Below are 15,405 nucleotides of genomic sequence, written 5' to 3' on the forward strand. Positions count from 1 at the left end.
CAAACTAAATTGCATTTAAAAGCTAGTAATGTGATGGTAAAATGCACGGTAGTATAAAATTTATAATATGAAAACAGGTTTACTGACATTATGTAACAAAACTCAGATCCAGGTAAGATTATTTTGATTTTTGTAGCAACTTCAAAATGAAGCGAATGTTTATCGTTGTCTGTTCGGATATTTTTAACATTTCTTTAATATTTAATGCGATTATACAACACAATAAACATATAACAAAATACAATACAAATTAAGATATAAACTGTAAACAAAAGTACTATTAATCCAGTAGCTTTTGGCTCATTCGAGTTAATAACATTAATTATTCAATATTTAACCACTTAAACATTAAAATAACAATAATTAATTTTATTACTTTAAATAAATCTTCCATATTTTTATAGTAAAACATAAATTCTCTTTTTCATATTTTAAATTTAAACATATTATTTCTATTTTTATAGTTAAAAGTAAATTATTAAATATTTATATAACAAAAATGTTTATACATAAGTTTTTAAACTATTGAAATTTTATATTCTAATCTCTGTATTCCATTAGAGAAAAACATATTTTTATTTGATAATAATAATTTTTATTCGTTACAAGTAGTTGTATTTTATATATCAATAAATATATGTTTGGTTGTTTTTATGAATTTCGCGGAAAGCTACTCGAGGGCTGTCTGCGCTAGCCGTCCCTAATTTAGCAGTGTAAGACTAGAGGAAAGGCAGCTAGTCATCACCACCCACCACTAACTCTTGGGCTACCCTTTTACTAACAAATAGTGGAATTGACTATCACATTATAACGCCCCCACGCCTGAAAGGGCGAGCATATTTGGTGCGACCGGGATTCGAACCCGCAACCCTCAGATTACAAGTCGAACGCCTTAACCCACCTGGCTATGCCGGGCCAATAAATATCTCATATGAAATATTTATCGTAAAATATACCTTTTATAAATCATTTCATTTTTTTATTATTTGATATTGCAAGTTACGACATTATTTTGTAATGAAACAATTGGATTTAGTGAAATATATATGGAAAAACGGTTCGTTTGGGTTGAGAAAATATTTTACATAGAAGAGCGAACAACGTTTCGACCTTCTTCGGTCATCGTCAGGTTCACAAAGAAAGAGGTAACTGACCGGTAGCTGACCACATGTTTGAAAGGGGTTGTGCAACTGAGTGTCGGAACGTAGAGGGCCGTGTTAGATGTTTGAATATATAATTTTATTTATTTTATTATATTAATATAGGTGTAAAGGCGTTCCTTTATATTGGTTTATTTTGGGTTTAAGTTGTTGTATAAGTAAGGCTTCTTTAATTTTGCGTTTGTTTATGTTTGTTTCTTTATTTAGTATTTGAGTGTTTTCTATGGTTATGTTGTGCTTATTTGACTTGCTGTGTTCGGAAACGTGTGAAGGTGACGTTTTATGTTCTTTGAATCTGGTTTTCCTTTTTCTACTTGTTTCTCAACCCAAATGAGCCGTTTTTGCATATATATTTCTCTACAAGTGGGTTTTCTCGACATCACTGAATTGGATTTAGTGTAGTTTGATTTGCTCCTTCCCATTCAAAATCACATAGCTAATTACTGGCTGTTTTAAAAAAAATCCTAATATCGAGACGTTTAACATTTTTTTTTTCCAAAAGATAGATTTTAACGAACATAAATTTGAGTGTCTTTGCCAAACCCTTAACATGTGCTTCCAACATAAATTTTGTCAATTTCTGAAACACTTTTCATTTGCGAACATTTACAATTATTATTAATTATACACCAACTATTACGAATATATAATCTAAAATAGTTTTCATTTATATTTGTTTCATTTTTGAATATAAAATATATATTTTGTTTTAAATAGATTATTTTCAAATCCAATTTCCAACTGTTTCCAAGTAGTTTTAATTTTTCTCTATTAGTAGAGCTAAATGTACATGTATTATCAGCAAATGTCGTATTGGATATACAAGACTGTTCAGTTTAAACGTTATTATTTAGCTTATTTAGCGATTTGACTTTTAATTATTATTTATTTTCATAACAAAAGTGTTAAAATTTAATTATTTTAAAAATATAGTTATGACAAGTTTCAAACTGTTTGTGTGAAACTGCTTTGTATTCACCATAAAATCAACCTATCTTGTGTATAGGCTTTTCTCATAGTGATTCTAGAGTACGCTCACACTAACAGCATGTTTGTTATTTTACACTAAGATATAGATCTAGCTTATTTCTATTTCAGGGTTACTGATGAGGAATGGAATTCTCCGAAACTAGTGTAACCCAATAACACACGTTGATCGAAGTGTAAATTGAATTGGACTACCCGTGAACTTAGATTTCGAAATACTAAGTTTATTTATTATGACAAGTTTGTTATGTACTTATACGAGTCGTACGTTGTGAGTGTACTTGAAATGTTGTACAAGGGTTTTGTAATACTGTTAATGTCATCTTACTTGAATCTTTTAAGTTTCTCTCGTCGTGTTTAATATTGTTGTTGCTAAAGAACTACATGTTTCTAGATTCTTTTCTATCGTGTGTTATAAATAAATGTGAAGTAAGTTAAGTTAGTGAAAGTAACACAAAGTTAGTGAGATATACAGATGCAGCCTATATTTGTTAGTATTGTATTCGTATCACTAAAGTTATTTTATATTTTTGTCACTTCGTGTTCTTTTATATAAATAAGACTTAAATTAGAATTTCCATTTTATATAATAACACAACTCTCAACATGTGAGTATAATGATTTAAACGGACTTTTAAATGTTGAAATTTAAAAAACAGAAACTGTTTGCATGGTTACTTTAACAATAGTGAATATAACTCATAAAGCTGCATCAGAAGTTTTATTCAATGCTGAATTCAGGCCAGTATCATTTCCTACATTACATTAAGTATCAAACTTATTTAACCTTAACTACCGTTGATATTTTCTATTGATACACAAAACGAGGTCTCACAAATATTGTTGCATTAATCTCATAGAACGTTGAATAATCATAACCAACAATAACAAAATGTTGAAAAGAAATGTTTATACATCAAATACTTAGTTTTAAAAAGAAGTTTTCAATTTTTTGTGTGTAAAGTAAAGATGTCCTGTAAATACATCGTGAACTCACGTTCAACAGTAGAATATATAGGCATTGGTTACTTATTTCTGTGATGTACATTCTAAAGTGTTCTACGTTTGTAGCAAATAATTTAACAATCTAGGCGTGCGCTTCGTAATCTGAGGGTCGCGGGTTCGCGCCCGAGTCGCGCCAAAAATGCTCGCCCTTTCAGCCGTGGGGGGCGTTATAATGTTACGGTCAATCCCACTATTCGTTGGTAAAAGAGTAGCCCAAGAGTTGGCGGTGGGTGGTGATGACTAGCTGCCTTCCCTCTAGTCTTACACTGCTAAATTAGGGACGGCTAGCACAGATAGCCCTCGAGTTGCTTTGTGCGAAATTCCAAAACAAACAAACAAACATTCAACAATCTTTTCGTATAAGTTAATTTTTGTATCAATTGGGCTGTCTTAATGGTTTTTGTGAGATGTAATACTTGGTGTTGCTGTGCTTTCATAAGCTTCTAAAATCCCTCGTCACACGATAGTTACGCTATTATAGCGTAAAGTAATATATTAACATTCACTTTTTTGTAACCTGTAATATTTTGTGCTGATGATGTTAATGGGCAAGAGAACATATAATAATATTTTCTTAGTTTTAGAATAGTTTACTATAGTTACAAAGTTTAAGTTCAAAGAACGTGAAGAGATTTATATTATATAAAACGGTAAATTTCACACAACCCTTGTGAATCTCTGTTACGGTTCATTATCTAATCAAAAGAGACATCGCTCAGTCTGACATCGAAATTGCAGAATTACTTATTTCCTATCGACACGCTTAGAATTTATATTTATACTTATACTTATATTTATTATTTATTATTTGTTTTCTACCCACAAATTTAATATTTCTAGACTGCGCTCTATTTTGCTGCTGTTGTTTTTGTATAACAGTCAAACCGAATGAGTTATAATACAAATGCAGGCGCTACTATGATTATATATACAGATAGTTTGGAAGAATCAATAAACATTCAAGAAGGTCTGATTCTAAGTTTTTTACTTTCATCCGAAACTTTGCAATTCATTCTAATTCTTTTAGCAGTAACGAAAAGGTAGATACATCAATTTTCACCCCTAAAAATAATAATTTATCTTATTTTATGTTCGAAAACCTTTTATTTCCGAATGCGACCAAAGCCATATTGGAAACTGGTAGGTTGATAAAAGCTGTATGTTTTCGGGTAAAACTAACCAACTAGTATCTAACGCTTCTCTTGAATACACTGCAGAAACATATGGTTACTAACGTTTACTAATATTGTGATCACCCTATTTCTGCTCCCATCTCCATAAGCTCAGCCGTAAGTCTACAGGCATACGATGCTAAAATCGGGAATCGATACACGTGGTTCGCAGATCATAGACTATTGTGTAGCTTTGTGTTTAGTAACGATCAAACCAAACTGTAATTATAAAGATAATAGAAATAAACAACAGCTCAGGAATTAGTTATTTAAACCTGTTACAAAGACAAAAACAGTGCAGCATGAGGCCTTAAAGACAAACACAGCGCAGCATGAGGCCGTAAGACAAACACAATGCAACATGAGGCCGTAAGACAAACACAATGCAACATGAGGCCGTAAAGACAAACACAGTGCAGCATGAGGCCGTAAAGAGAAAAACAGTGCAGCATGAGGGCCGTAAAGACAAACCTGAGGTCAGCATGAAGTACGTAAAAGAAAAACAGTGCAAGCATGAGGGCTGTAAAGACAAACCCTGGAGGTGCGTAAAGCATGAGGCAAGTAAAGAAAACAAGTGCAGCAATGGGGGCTGTAAAGAGAAAACAGTGCAGCATGAGGGGCTGTAAAGAGAAGAAAACAAGGCAGCATGGGGCTGTAAAGACAAACACAGTGCAGCATGAGGCCGTAAAAGACAAACCTGAAATGCACAGCATGAGGCCAGAAAAAGACAAACCCTGGTGCAGCATGGGGCTGTAAAGACAAACACAGTGCAGCATGGGGCCGTAAGACAAACACTGGTGCAGCATGAGGCCGTAAGAACAAAACTGAGTGCAACATGAGGCCGTAAAGACAAACCACAGTGCAGCATGGGGCTGTAAAGACAAACACAGTGCAGCATGAGGCCAATAAGACAAACACAGTGCAGCATGAGGCCGTAAAGACAAACACAGTGCAGCATGAGGCCGTAAGACAAACGCAGTGCAGCATGAGGCTGTAAGACAAACACAGTGCAACATGAGGCCGTAAAGACAAACACAGTGCAGCATGGGGCTGTAAGACAAACACAGTGCAGCATGAGGCTGTAAGAACAAACACAGTGCAGCATGAGGCTGTAAGACAAACACAGTGCAGCATGAGGCTGTAAAGACAAAACACAGTGCAGCATGAGGCCGTAAGACAAACCACAGTGCAGTATGAGGCCGTAAAGACAAACACAGTGCAGCAGGAGGCTGTAAAGAGAATATCTGAACGAATACTTTCCTAAGTGAATTATGTAAAATATAAATTATTAAACTTTAAATAAATCCTCATTAGCTGGTTATTCTAATCCTAATTAGCTCTTAACCACAGGAAAATTGCAAAGGTATTGAATAAATTCTAGTTTGTTTCACTTGCTTTCAATGGGCTCAGAGTTGATAGAACATTTTCGTAATTCCAGGTCAACTTTCATGACTTAGAAGATAATAAGACAATGTAATCGTTGATTTCTATACAGTTGGGCCCCTCAGTAGTACAGCTGTTTGTCTGCGTACTTACAACGCAGACAACCGCATTTCAAGATCCGTAGAGAGCAGAACACAATTTGTCCTTTGTGTACTTTAGGCTCAGCATGGCCGGATGGGTTAAGGCGTTCTGAGGGTCTCGGGTTCGAATTACCGTCGCACCAAACATGTTCACCCTTTCAGCCGTGGGGGAATTATAATGTGATGGTCAATCTCACTATTCGTTGGTAAAAGAGTAGCTCAAGAGTTGACGGTGGGCGGTGAAGACTAGTTGTCTTCCCTCTAGTTTTACACTGCTAAATTAAGGACGGCTAGCGCAGAAAAAACCCTCGTGTAGCTCAGCGAGAAATTGAAAAAAAAACACAAAGAGTTGTATTCTGCCACTTTGGCCCCTAGTGACGAAAACATAAATTGGTAAAATTACAAGGCTGTGTTTACAAAAAAAGAAACACGGTAAAATAAATTTGCAAAACATATCGTCATGTCCTTCGTGCACTTAGTGGATCATTTGATTTTTAAACTTTTCAGCGTTTGTGCTGACATTAAAAATTAAATTAAATTAACACTTGACAACTGTCTCTTTATTATATATATTAAGTATTACAGTAAAATGAGTAAATTCTTTATTTGTTGTATAGATTTTTGTTTTAACTTTTCTGAAGATAATATTAAATAAAAAAAATTCACAAAATTTAGTAGAACAAAGATAATTGTGAAATTCACAAATATCTCATTTAGTAATGATCAAGGTTTCGCCCTAAAAGACATCTGGCGAAATCATAATTGCTATTAAATGAAATATCTGTGAAACGTACTATCCTCTTTCTTTACTTCAATACTGTATTTTTGTGGTTTCACTAAGCTTCAAGTATTAATTTTATAAAACAGTATTTGTTACCCACTAAGTTATTTTGCTATACACATGTATTGTGTTATTCAGAATATAATAGCCTGACTGGAATTGCTTTATTTATTCCATATATTTCGTGTATTTTTCTTTAGCTGTTTGTGTTTTTCACCTCTTTGTTTCTTTTAACTGCATAAAATCAAGAAATATTTCTTTTATGAGGTTTTATCGATCAAAAGACTGTTATGGTAACTTGCATATCTGCATCATATTGAGGTTCGGCGCCACCTATCCTTTAATATTTTGCCACAAAACTAGAAAACATTATAATTATGTATTGCTTTTTTGTAAAACATTCTTTAATATTATCCAATCAACAGTAACAATAGTACCTTCTAATAACACTATACAGTTAGCTCCTCCCTTACAGTTCAGTCAACATTTAGTTTAAATGTAACTGACTGGTATTGGAAAAGTCATTGGTTATCTTATACACGTCACCATTTTCTTCTAACTCTATTATAACTTTCGGTTCGTTACACATTAGGCATTCCAAGCCTCGACTTAACGCTGGCTCTTTTCGTAAGAAATAATTGTCTACCCATGAGTTCCGTATAAAACATTAAGGATCTTTGAGCTATATATATATACATGTATTATAAATTAATATACAGTTGACGAACATTACATGTGCGTATATATGCATATGCACACGCATATATACTGTTTAGTAGGCATGTATATACGTTTCCAAACCAATTATTTTATTAAATCAAAGCAGGTCAAATGTTTTGAAGATTGTAAACTGATATACAGGCAAGAATTAATCAGTTTCTTTCTGAAAGGCAACAACATTGAAGTTCTCGAAATCTGTAATTAAATGTGTAAATGAGCATCCATTCGACAGTAATAATAAAATTACTTAAGTGAGTAATGCTCATATAAACAACTTAGGGAGGAAAACTACTGTACGAAGCGCCCTTCTAACATTCCTTGTTCCTTTAAAAAGAAGATGAAAAACAGCCGATCCACTTTGAAATAACACTGTAAGTTACTCTCGCTGTCCTGTCAACAAGACTTTATGACCATTTTTTTTTGGAACATAAAACGTTTCAAGGAATTTAATATCACGAAACTATTTGTTTTGATTATAAACGTTGTATAGTCGAATAAACTTTCAGCACTAGCTAGTCAGTAATAGTTAATGTTATAACCAGGTCTGTTCTTCTTGCTGACGAGAGACCCACTTGAAGTAATAATGTATTTCAAGACGGCTGGTGTGGATATTAAAACGTTTATTAAAATAGAGAACAACGTTTCGACCTTCTTAGGTCATCTTCATGTTAATAAAGTTGTTCTCTAGTTTATTTTAATAAAAGTTTTAATACCCATACCAGCCGTCTTGAGACACAAGGTCTGTTCTTAATGTCCAATCATCAGTAACTTTTGTTATCATCATATAATCAACAAAGGGCTATATTATTACAGCTGATTTCGTAATGGCCAACACAACAAAAGCTTCAAATATCATAGTGTTAATAACGATAATCTTATAATTGTAAAAATCAGCAAGGGATCTTGTTAGCACAGTCCGGTGAACTGTGACATTGCCCAGCTGTCTCCAGTAAACAATCATTCATTTCAACTCTCATTATTCAGTCAACATCAACTTATGTTAGCACAGTCCTGTGAAGTGTGGCATCGCGCAGTTGTCTCCAGTAAACAATCATTCATTTCAACTCTCATTATTCAGTCAACATCAACTTATGTTAGCACAGTCCGGTGAACTGTGGCATTGCCCAGCTGTCTCCAGTAAACAATCATTCATTTCAACTCTCATTATTCAGTCAACATCAACTTATGTTAGCACAGTCCGGTGAACTGTGGCATTGCCCAGCTGTCTCCAGTAAACAATCATTCATTTCAACTCTCATTATTCAGTCAACATCAACTTATGTTAGCACAGTCCTGTGAACTGTGGCATTGCCCAGCTGTCTCCAGTAAACAATCATTCATTTCAACTCTCATTATTCAGTCAACATCAACTTATGTTAGCACAGTCCTGTGAACTGTGGCATCGCCCAGCTGTCTCCAGTAAACAATCATTCATTTCAACTCTCATTATTCAGTCAACATCAACTTATGTTAGCACAGTCCTGTGAACTGTGGCATCGCCCAGCTGTCTCCAGTAAACAATCATTCATTTCAACTCTCATTATTCAGTCAACATCAACTTATGTTAGCACAGTCCTGTGAACTGTGGCATCGCCCAGCTGTCTCCAGTAAACAATCATTCATTTCAACTCTCATTATTCAGTCAACATCAACTTATGTTAGCACAGTCCTGTGAACTGTGGCATCGCCCAGCTGTCTCCAGTAAACAATCATTCATTTCAACTCTCATTATTCAGTCAACATCAACTTATGTTAGTACAGTCCTGTGAACTGTGGCATTGCCCAGCTGTCTCCAGTAAACAATCATTCATTTCAACTCTCATTATTCAGTCAACATCAACTTATGTTAGCACTGCTTAATCCACAGTCGTTTCATTTAAGGTTTTAAAGTCAAACCGACAAAATATTTATTACCTCTGTTCAATTCACAATCAGTTCTAATACTTTTAAATGAACAACTTTTCAACACTGTTCAGTTAATAATAACTGAAATTATTTCATACAAATCAGTAAAATATTTTGTTTTTGCTGTCCAGTTCAGTTATCAACGAAACGTTTTTATAATTCTCAGACAATAATATTTTATGTTAATATTGCAATCACATTCACACACACACACACATATATTTGACACGAAGAATTGTTTATGTGTGTATTAAACTAAGAAATATAAAACCAAGTGCAATGACTCTACTTCCCATATGGTGAAACTAATTGTACTCAATCAGATTAAGATTCACTACAATAAAGACGACAAAAAATCTCTTTCTTCAGAAGATTTTGATTTTTTGGATAACCTGAGCACACAGAGAAAGGTTAATGAGACTCTTTACATGGACTGTAAATGAAGTGGAAATGTTGATATTTATTGTAGGAGTTAAAGTGACATGGAAAAAAATTGAAACAAAGATTTATATTTACCATCAGTATGAAAGCTCAGATATTTAATAATTTTGTCCTTCACCTGCTTGCGATCGGGAAGAATAAAACTGGTTCGAGGAACAAAAGTGTTTAAAGCATATTTCAGTATTAATGTTACAGTTGACTCTATAATTTGACTTTTCCACAGTCCTTATGAAGCTATACAAAGTTCGTATAACATTCGATATATTCAATGAAATATGCGTTTTCATATGACTATTTAAAGTGATGAGTGTGCGTTGTACGTAAGCTACGTGGGCTATCTGTGCTCTGCCCAAGGCAAGTATCGAAACCCTGTTGTGTGAGTCCGAAGACATGCTACTGTGCTACCAGGGGGCTTTAAGTGTTGAACGACGAAAGTGATACGAATTTATTATTCCAAGTGAAGAAGTTTCGTTATGTTTAATTAAATATGGTTTTACATATGACTGTTTAAAGCAATGAAAGATCAAAGTAATCAAAACATTTCTTACCCTGAATAAAGCACGTTCGCCATACGTAGTTAGATGTGGTTTTCTATATGCCTGTTAAAATCAATGAACGATAGATGTCACACAGAGTTGTTACCCAAAATGAAGTACGCTCGTCATACATAATTTTATATGGTAATTCATATGGTTAATTCCCCAGTGACACAATAGAATGTCTGGGTTTCGATACCCGTGGGGTGCAGAACACAGATAGCCAGCCCACAGTACAGTTTTATGCTTAACTTCAAAGAAACACGTCATACGCCTATCAAAAGCAATGAACAATAGAAGTCATATATATTTCTTACTCTGGATGAAGTGCGTTCGTTATATTCAGTTAGATATGGTTTTGCAAGTAAAAGTAGTTAATAGCACATGTGATGTTGCAGTTAAAAGTACAGCTCGTTAATACCAGTCATGTTGTACTTACAGATAAAACTAACTTATACACGTATAATGCTACAAGTGAAATTAATTATCACAAACACACAGTTTATGTGGAGACAAAACTATCAACACAGATTCTGGTAAGCGGTTACCAACAAATATTAGTTGCTATAGAAGCAATGTTTTCCTTCAAATTACACTAAGGTATCAGTACAAGATATGATTTAATGCAATAAAAAACAGTAATAATTCACTGAAGACTTGAAAAGCTTTTCATGTAATAGAAAGGTTAACAAACGTAGTTGTGCATATCATGGATACGAGTGAAGAATAAATCGTTTGGAACAATTAGTAATAAATACAACGTAGAATATTTACTGTTATATCATCAAACTGCGTAACCTTAGTAACTAGAGAAATCATGATGGATTGGTTAATTATATCTGAGTATGCTTGAACATTTAATGTACCTCTTGGGTCATTTGGCACTTGAATTTACTTTAAATTATAGTTACTCCATTATTGTTCCCTGATTATTAACTTTATAAACCATTTCTCCAAGGATACAATTTAAAGATATCCGTTTCATCAGCACATAAGCCTTGCAAACTATCTTATTAAATTTGTAAATAAACTCAAAAAAACACACGCAAAGTATTGCAAGCCATTATGCCAAACATACAAAACTAAAACAAAACACTAAACCATCCTGCCAAATTAACAGTTAAAATAAAGACACATTAGCTTTGTAAGTCATCCAAACAAACATACAAACAAATTTTAAAAGTTACACTAAGCCTTAAAAGCATCTTGCCAAAGAAACAAATAAAATGAAAAACTGTTTATTTGCATAGTTAAAGCCTCCAGCGGAACGTCTAAAGGGCTTGAAACGCTAGAAATGGGGTTTCGTTACTCGTGTTAAGCACAGAACAAATAACTCATTGTGTTAAACAGCAAACAATCAGATCATACTTGGAGACTGTATCATTGTGATGAAAAATATAAAGAAAAGTACAATGTTTTGTTACAACTTAGACGCAAAACTACTCAATGGGCTATCTGGTATCGAAATTTTTAGCTTTACTTTGTGAAATACAACTAATTTAAAATACCAACACACAACTGAAAAGGTACAGTGTGAAAAATAAAACTTTGTAATTTTGACAACATACATGTAGGATTAGGTTTGGTTTTGAATTTCGCGCAAAGCTACTCGAGGGCTATCAGCTCTAGCCTAATTTAGCAGTGTAAAACTAAAGGGAAGGCATCTAGTCACCACCACCCACCGCCTACTCTTGAGCTATTCTTTTACCAACGAATAGTGGGATTAACCGTAACATTATAACACCCCTTCGGCTAAAAGGGCAAGCATGTTTGGTGTAAAGGGGATTCGAACCCGCGACCCTCAGATTACAAGTCGAGTGCCTTAACCACCTGGCCATGCCGGGTTTCATGTAGGATTAGACTGCATAGTTTACATGTTGTAGCAACCTCAGTTGGGCGAAGTAGACTTATTTGGACTTTTAATGGATAACAGAAATGGATAACGAAATTTCAACTAAATGTTTGCTTGATTTTTAGATATGTTATTTAAATTACCACAAGTTTTTACACATATAACTGACATTTTATTAACAAATGTTCTAAACAGATGCATAAACTCATGACTTGCCAAAGGTGTCACCTTTTTTTTTAAAAACAATTAAACATTTGTTCTATATACGGATTACATTCTGAAGGCTTTTTTTTTTTCACATACTTCATCAGTCGTAATAATAAATACTATTATACAGACAAATTCTATATACCACTAGAGGTGACACTTGTAGTGTCCGTTTATTATACGATTGACTGATTTAAACTCATTGTTTCCAGTCTTACACACTCCCTTGGTTTATCATGATACATGGACAAGTTGTTTTCAGTTCGACAATAAGCAGAACAGCATTTAGTTTCACCTTTTATCTACCTTGTAAAGATGAAGAATGCTACTGTTTTACATGTACTTACAAACACAGATATCTGTAACTAATATGAATACTTACTATTTTTAAAACTTTGTCAAAATCTACTTCCTCCTCAAGAAGGTTGCTACAGACAAGAACTAGCCATCATACCGAGAGATCCAACTGTTCCTAACATTCTTTCATCAGAGCAGTAAATTACTAGTAAGTCGTTATCGCCATCAAGTCCTGCCAACAGAGCAAACGACTGATAGTGAGACGCTCGTTAAGGCGTGCGCTTCGTAATCTGAGGGTCGCGGGTTCGCGCCCCGACTCGCGCCAAACATGCTCGCCCTCCCAGCCGTGGGGGCGTTATATTGTTACGGTCAATCCCACTATTCGTTGGTAAAAGAGTAGCCCAAGAGTTGGCGGTTGGTGGTGATGACTAGCTGCCTTCCCTCTGGTCTTACACTGCTAAATTAGGGACGGCTAGCACAGATAGCCCTCGAGTAGCTTTGTGCGAAATTCCAAAGAAAGAAAGAAAGACAGTGAGACTTCATAGTCCTTTAAATTCTGTCAACAGAGCAAACGATTGTTAATGAGTCTATATCGTCCTTTAAATCATGTGAATAGAGCAGACGACTGCTGGTGATGCTCTATTATATTTGAGAGACTATGTTTGTTTGTTTTGAATTTTGCGCAAAGCTATCCAAGGGCTATCTGCGCTAGCCGTCCCTAAATTAGCAGAATTAGCAGTGTAAGGCTAGAGGGAAGGCAGCTAGTCATCACCACACACCGCCAACTTTTGGGCTACTCTTTTTACCAATGAATAGTTGGATTGACTGTAACATTTTAACGCTCCCACGGCTGATAGGGTGAGCATGTTTGGTGTGACGGATATTTGAATCCGCGAGAGAGACTATGAGAAAAGTAGCTATTTCTATCGTCTAACTAGATGATAGTCTATAATTTCGTTTTTACTTTCAATACTACCGTCTTTATTTGCTCACCTCAATGGTTATAGGTCATTATCAAAAGTTTTGTTTCCCGGCAAAAAGTTGCATAATTGTACACTTATTTTTAACAGGTGGAAACACAACTTGTTAACAAAAATAACTTTAACAATTACAAAAAAATCGGTCACGAAACATGCATTGCCAATGCTTATATTTTAGAATAACCCTCCTAGTTGTTTGAAGACTTACTACACTAAAATTCTAGATTCGATGTCTGTGGTGAGCCCAGGACAGATAACTTGATATGCAACTTTATCCTTAACAACAAATAAAATTTCGAAAGAAAAACGAACGATATATTTGAAATCTTTGAGAACTAAGTTTGAAGTAAACTTATTACCGGTATACTTTTTACTAGACTTCAATTAAAATGTTGATTAAAATTATTATCGAGTATTTTTCAAGAATTTACCTTTCACATACCTGTAGTTAGATAATGCTGAAAGGAGTTTCTACCGTTATCAAAACTAAAGTCCATTCCACACCCTCTTCGCACGCGTAAGCTTAAAATGTTTTGTCAGCAGTTCCACCTATTCAAGCGGCAGCAGAAACGCGGGAAAATTCTTCAGTGCGTACTTATCACCCGACCATATGCGAATATTACTGTGAAAACGATTCACTGCCGCATTACAACAATGAACATCGATTTCCCATTTGTGTCACAAGGGGCGCTGTGATCAGGATGTGTATATAGTTTGAACGAATCGTGTTAAAAGCCTAGTTTGCCCACTAGGTTGCACAATGACAAAATATTTTCCGTGTGTTTTCAGTCTGAAATGTGATATGATATTTTTATTTTTAATATCTATGTTTCAATAAAATTTTGCTTTAAAATTAAAGAAATCATTATTTCGTTGAAGCTTGACATGATTATGTTTTCCTTACACGATAAGTCAAAAATATTTCTAACAAGTTCTTTAAAAGTCGAAAATTCTTGGAATATTTTAACCTACATGTTATGTTATTTCTGTGGTACCAGCGCTTAGTTTATAACATTTAATATTTTTTTCTTCAGTGAAATATCTTCCCCTCCCAAATAAAAAAACTGTGTCATGGTCAAAGAAATTCATTAAACCCAGATAAACTCTTTATTCTCCACCTGCAGTTTTGGTAATTCATACCGTTATCAGCAACCCTGGATAAGAACAATAATAAATATTTTCAGACCTCATAAAGTGGTGAGCTATATAATCAACGCATGTAATTTGTTTTTCTTGATTCATACCAAAATAAACTACTTTCAATTAAGTTACTTTTTAGAAAAAAACATACACAAAATAAACATCAAACGGAATCACTTTATAAAATTAGTTTTTCTAATTTTATATAGTTATAACTCTACTCAAAATGTATTAAGGTAATGTTTTAAACACATATAAAGATGAAGTGATCATATAATAAACAAGATGGTAACGTATATAAAGATTAGGTTGTCTTACTACGTGAATTTCGTAACGCATTCAAACGATAAACTTATTGTTGGAATTAACGACCACAGATGTAAAATATCATGACTGATAGTTTTAATGCATTGAAAACGTAATATACAGATGGCGTTTGTAAATAAGCATGACAATGGATTTTATTATTTTTGTTTCCAAATGACAGTTGCTAAGGTAAGCTTTAATATTATCTGTTATTACAAAAACTAGTGTCTATTCCTTCTCTATCTTTTACTAAATTCTACTTTTACGCTATTTTTCGAATTACTTGTATTAATTCAAATGGTACTTTTAAAGTTCATGTGATATTAAATCAATTTAAAAGTTAAAAGGAAAAATAAAACAAATTATTCATGAATATAAAAATTATTTTTTCTT

The 15,405-nt window shown here is 34.0% G+C and overlaps 1 protein-coding gene across 3 annotated transcripts in view; it reads right to left on the reverse strand.

Annotated features, from left to right (window-relative positions):
* The window catches only part of LOC143249327 (ligand of Numb protein X 2-like), a 128,702-nt gene extending 114,524 nt beyond the window's left edge, over window positions 1–14,178 (reverse strand). Inside the window, exon 1 of one of the 3 annotated variants that reach the window (XM_076498966.1) lies at window positions 14,009–14,178. The gene's annotated coding sequence lies outside the window, so the exon portion shown is untranslated. Of the gene's footprint in view, window positions 1–10,242; window positions 10,262–13,997 lie in introns of those variants that run through there. The other 2 variants (XM_076498967.1, XM_076498968.1) reach the window with 2 other exon arrangements.
* Window positions 14,179–15,405: the final 1,227 nt, after the last annotated feature.

The sequence above is a fragment of the Tachypleus tridentatus genome, chromosome 4 (assembly GCF_004210375.1).
Source record: "Tachypleus tridentatus isolate NWPU-2018 chromosome 4, ASM421037v1, whole genome shotgun sequence".
Taxonomy (NCBI): domain Eukaryota; kingdom Metazoa; phylum Arthropoda; class Merostomata; order Xiphosura; family Limulidae; genus Tachypleus; species Tachypleus tridentatus.